General features: G+C 44.4%; 1 protein-coding gene across 1 annotated transcript in view; it reads right to left on the reverse strand.

Annotated features, from left to right (window-relative positions):
• Positions 1-3,490, reverse strand: part of LOC145357821 (nuclear GTPase SLIP-GC-like) — a 133,948-nt gene extending 130,458 nt beyond the window's left edge. Inside the window, exon 1 of the mRNA XM_080211343.1 lies at positions 3,249-3,490. The gene's annotated coding sequence lies outside the window, so the exon portion shown is untranslated. The remainder of the gene's footprint in view (positions 1-3,248) is intronic.
• Positions 3,491-6,000: the final 2,510 nt, after the last annotated feature.

Raw genomic sequence — 6,000 nt, forward strand, 5'->3', positions numbered from 1 at the left:
CAGGGTCAGGAATGGTTGTTGCAGGTTCTGAGGTTCAAATGCTTCAGTAGGAGTCGAGAAGGAGGTAGAAGCGGGGGAGGGGTAGCATTATTAGTCAAGGACTGTATCACAGTGACAGAGAGGAAGTTTGATGAGGACTTGTCTGTTGAGGTAGTATGGGCTGAGGTTAGAAATAGGAGAGGAGAGGTCACCCTGTTGGGAGTCTTTTATAGACCTCCTAAAAGTTCTAGAGAGGTTGAGGAAAGGATTGCGGAGACGATCCTGGATAGGAGTGAAAGTAATAGGGTAATTGTTATGGGGGGCTTTAACTTTACTAATATTGATTGGAATAGCTGTAGCTCTAGCTCATTAGAGGGGTCAGTTTTTGTACAAAGCGTGCAGGAAGGTTTCTTGACTCAGTATGTTGATAGGCCAACTAGAGGTGAGGCTATATTGGATTTGGTGCTGGGAAATGAGCCAGACCAGGTGCTAGACTTGGAAGTTGGGGTGCATTTTGGTGATAGTGACCACAATTCGGTTACGTTCACCTTAGTGATGGAAAGGGATAGGCATGAACCTCGGGTCAGTAGTTTTAGCTGGGGGAAGGGTAATTATGAGGCTATTAGGAGAGAATTAGGAAGCATAGGTTGGACTAGGAGACTACAGGGACTGGGAACATCCGAAATGTGGAGTTTTTTCAAGGAGCAGCTACTGCGAGTCCTTGATATGTATGTCCCTGTCAGGCAAGGAGGAATTGGTCAAGCTAGGGAACCGTGGTGCACTAGGAAAGTTGATTCGCTGGTTAAAAAGAAAAAGGAGGCTTATGTCCGGATGAGACTTGAGGGCTCAGGTAGTGCACTAGAAAGCTTTAGATTGGCTAGGAGGGAGTTAAAAAGAGAGTTAAGAAGGGCTAAAAGAGGACATGAGAAGACTTTGGCTGATAGGATTAAGGAGAATCCTAAGGCATTCTATAGATATGTTAAGAACAAAAGGTTGGTTAGGGCAAGATTAGGGCCAGTTAGAGACAGCAGTGGGAATTTATGTGTGGAACTGGAAGAGATTGGAGAGGCATTGAACCAATATTTCTCTTCGGTGTTCACGCAGGGGGACATAAATGTAGCTGTGGAGAACACTGGGTTACAGGGTTGTAAACTGGACAGTATTGCAGTTGATAAGGGGGATGTGCTAGATATTCTTGAGGGTTTGAAAATAGATAAGTCCCCTGGGCTGGACGGGATTTACCCTAGGATTCTCTGGGAGGCAAGGGAGGCGATTGCAGAGCCTCTGGCTCTGATCTTCAGGTCGTCGTTGGTCACTGGTATAGTGCCAGAAGATTGGAGGTTAGCGAATGTTGTCCCATTGTTTAAGAAGGGGAATAGAGACTTACCCAGGAATTATAGACCGGTGAGTCTTACTTCTGTTGTGGGCAAGGTTTCAGAAAAAATTATTAGGGATAGGATTTATAGTTATTTGGAGAGTAATGAAATGATTAGAGATAGTCAGCATGGTTTTGTGGAGGGTAGGTCGTGCCTTACTAACCTTATTGAGTTTTTTGAGAAAGTGACCAAAGAGGTGGATGGGGGTAAGGCAGTTGACGTGGTATATATGGACTTTAGTAAGGCGTTTGATAAGGTTCACCATGGAAGCCTTCTGCAGAAATTGCAGATGTATGGGACTGAGGGTGATTTAGGTAATTGGATCAGGAATTGGCTGGCGGATAGGAGACAGAGGGTGGTGGTTGATGGTAAGTATTCGACATGGAGTTCAGTTACGAGTGGTGTGCCTCAGGGATCTGTTTTGGGGCCACTGCTGTTTGTAATTTTTATAAATGATCTGGATGAGGGTATAGTTGGGTGGATTAGTAAATTTGCTGATGACACCAAAGTCGGAGGTGTGGTAGATAGTGAGGAAGGGTGTCTTAGTCTACAGGGAGACTTGGACAAGTTGCAGAGCTGGGCCGAGAGGTGGAGGATGGAGTTTAATGCGGAAAAGTGTGAGGTAATTCACTTTGGCAGGAATAACGGATGTGTAGAGTATAGGGCTAACAGTAGGACTCTGAATAGTGTGGATGAACAGAGGGATCTAGGTGTATGTGTACATAGATCCCTGAAAGTTGGGAATCAAGTAGATAGGGTTGTTAGGAGGGCATACGGTGTCTTGGCGTTTATTGGTAGGGGGATTGAATTTCGGAGCCGCAGCGTCATGTTGCAACTGTACACAACTCTGGTGCAGCCGCACTTGGAGTATTGTGTGCAGTTCTGGTCCCCACATTAGAGGGAGGATGTGGAGGCATTGGAGAGGGTGCAGAGGAGGTTTACCAGGATGTTGCCTGGTATGGAGGGGAGGTCCTATGAGGAGACACTGAGGGATTTGAGGTTGTTTTTATTAGAAAGAAGGCGGCTACGAGGGGACCTTATTGAAACATATAAGATGATTAGAGGTTTAGATAGGGTGGACAGTGATAGCCTTTTTCCTCGGATGGAGAAAGCTAGCACGAGGGGGCATAGCTTTAAATTAAGGGGTGGTAGTTATAGGACAGATGTCAGGGGTAGGTTCTTTACCCAGAGGGTGGCGAGGGATTGGAATGCCCTGCCTGCTGCAGTTGTAAATGCACCTAGTTTGGGGGCGTTTAAGAGATCCGTGGGTAGGTTTATGGATGGAAAGGGTTTGGTTTAGGTTAGAGGGTCATTGTTTTTTAACTGGTCGGCGCAACATCGTGGGCCGAAGGGCCTGTTCTGCGCTGTAATGTTCTATGTTCTATGTTCTATGGGCTCCAAACTTGATAATCCCGAGACATTGAATAGACCTTCCTTGTATTTCAGATCTCTGGCATTCTCTGCCTCTACTCAGAATGCCAGCGCCTCCCATATGTGGACTAGACGAAATGGCCCCCGGCACCTCTTGTCAAAGGCACAGCCTGTTGCAAGGTGCGACATGTTGTGCCTCATGAATCACCCACCAACTCCCAGAAATGGCACTCCTTCAATGTTAAGTTAATCAAACACAGACAAATATATGGATCTTAATTAGAAACCGTGTTAAACATCATCAAAAAGCATCAGGAACAGGCACAGAATGAAAAATGCGGATTACACAAGGACAGTTATCCTCCCACTCACAACTGTACACTCTGACTGATCCTCAGTTATTAACTACACTCGTACTAATTCTCACTCACTAACTATAGTTACACTAATTCTTGCACCGAATGCTGTTAGAGTCATTTCCACACTCATTAATTAGCTATATGTACTAATTTACACACTCACCGGGTTAGAGATGCCAGTTCCTGTTGAGCAGTTTCCCGATCTCACTGTAATGTTCTAGTTTCACTTTCCTGCTCAGGGTGTGGATCCTACACTGCTCTGCCAATGGAAAGTGCTGTGGGGAGTGGCAGAATCGAGCTTCAGAATCGAGTTCAGCAGCTTGGGTCGAAGCTGTGTGATTCCTACTCCTGTCCCGGGTTAACTCAGTGCTGAACTCACGCTCATGTCAGAGGGAATTGGTTTGGGGTGGAAAGGACAGGAAAAGAAGGTTTTTAACAACTCTAATCATTGAAACTTGGAGTGATTTGAGGGAAACTGGAAGAAGGCGTGAAAAAATGATAGCATTTGATGGGAGTTGAATAAATCATTTGGAAAAACACAATAAATAAATTGCATTAATAAAAACTCTGACCGTGCATTTCCTCTCCACAACGTTTGTCTCTCTGTGATATTTTGTCATCTTTTTGTGGTTATAAATTCCATGTGAGTATTTACAAGCGGTTTCACTGGTATAAACCCTGAACTTTCATTGGCCACCTGGTTACCCCATTTCTACAGATTGTCAGATGCTCTTTCCTAGATAGAAAAGTCAACTACTAGGGGACATAGGTTCAAGGTGCTTGGGGAAAAGTTTAGAGATGTGTTAGGCAAGTATTTTTACACATAGGATGGTGAATGTCTGGAATGTGCTGCCTGGGGAGGGTGTGGGAGCAGGTACGATAGCAGCATTTAAGGGGCAACTAGACAAATACATGAATAGGATGAGAATGGAAGGGTATGGACTACTAAGTGCCTGTTGTTTTAGTTTAGGCAGGCATCGTGATTGGTGCAGGCTTGGAGGGACGAAGGGCCTGTTCCTGTGCTGTACTTATCTTTGTTCTTTGGGGAAACTCTCCTGCAGATGCAATGTCAGCTGAATCAGCCTCACCACCAACTTCACATTCTACAGCGCAAAATGCTTTTTTAACACAATCAAACCCCCAGTACTGGCTGAGAATCCATTAGAAGTCAAAGGAGAGGCCCTTTGCACCACCTTCATCATCACTGGTGACACCAGCATTACCTGCTTTACTATTCTTTGTGTACTGTACATTATTTTAAATGATTAGACCATTAACCAAAATCCTTTGTTTATGATCCTCGATTCACACATTTAATGAATTCTCCATTTCCTCTAAATGTGGATCTTTCCGACTCTAAACAGTTAACCCGACAGTATGACAATGAGAAACATTAACACCGGCAGTGATTTTTAATTCCTGATTGTACCTGATTGTGAATTTGTTGATGGTGTATTTTCTGGCCAACACGCTCGTACTGGCACCATTTTTCAGTCTATCCAAGATTGTGACATTTTGTTCAACTATCATCACATCCCTGGGTCGTTTGCTCCTTGACTCTGACTTACTCATTTTTGGTAAAATGCTGTACGTAAAATACTGCTCAGGAGTTACAGTGCCCTGTAAACCACAGCAAACCGTGTGCAAAGTAGCACACACTTTCTACATGGAACAGAAAACACTGAAAACTCACTTTTGTTATTTTGGGACCAGTATATCTTAAGTTTTAAATCTTAAATCCCAAAGATTTGGGACTGTGAACCATGATTGGTGTTTTTTGTATATGGCTCCGTCTCAGGCCCTTCTTCTCATATTCAACACATTCCTGGGTGATATGAAATATTTAAAATGATGAAAAATGGTATAGATAAAAGCAGAGTTTCCAGATGTTGATAGGAGAGAGTGACCTTGTGGTAATGTCATTGGGCTGCGAATCCAGAGGTCCAGCCTCCCATCCATTAACTCTGTCTACACTTACCACTGCCTCGGAAAAGCAGCCAGCATAAATAAGGACCCCACACACCCCGGACAATTTCTCTTTCACCTACTTCTGTCGGGATAAAGATATAAAAGTCTGAGGTCATGTGTCAACCACCTCAAGAACAGCTTCTTCCCTGCTGCCGTCAGATTTTTGAATGGACTTACTTTGCACTAAGTTGATTTTTGACTACAAGCATTTTGTCTATGATTGTAACACTACATTCTGCACTCTTTCCTTTCCTTCTCTATAAACGGTATGTCTTGTCTGTATAGTGTGCAAGAAACAATACTTTTTCACTGTATAATAATACACGTGACAATAATAAATCAAATCAAAGTGTATTGTCTCCAGACAGTACAGTAAGTGAGGTTATTCACCATCAGACTCTACCATTAGACTCACCATGGACTATTCTCCGGAATCGGTTGCATTCTTGGACACATGCACCTCCATCAAAGACGCTCATCTCAGCACCTCACTGTACCGCAAGCCCACAGCTATCCTCACAATGCTCCACTTCTCCAGCTTCCACCCTAAACATGTTAAAGAAGCCATCCCCTATGGACAAGCCCTCCATATACACAGGATTTGCTCAGATGAGGAGGATCGTGACAGACACCTCCAGACGCTGAAAGATGCCCTCATAAGAACAGGATATGGTGCTCGACTCATTGATCGACAGTTCCGACGCGCCACAGAGAAAAACCGCACCGACCTCCTCAGAAGACAAACACAGGACACAGTGGACAGAGTACCCTTCGTTGTCCAGTACTTCCCCAGAGCGGTGAAGCTACGACATCTTCTCTGGAGTCTTCAACATGTCATTGATGAAGATGAACATCTCGCCAGGGCCATCCCCACACCCCCACTTCTTGCCTTCAAACAACCATACAACCTCAAACAGACCATTGTTCGCAGCAAAATACCCAGCCTT

The sequence above is a fragment of the Carcharhinus amblyrhynchos genome, chromosome 24 (assembly GCF_965287045.1).
Source record: "Carcharhinus amblyrhynchos chromosome 24, sCarAmb.v2.hapA, whole genome shotgun sequence".
Classification (NCBI taxonomy): Eukaryota; Metazoa; Chordata; class Chondrichthyes; order Carcharhiniformes; family Carcharhinidae; genus Carcharhinus; species Carcharhinus amblyrhynchos.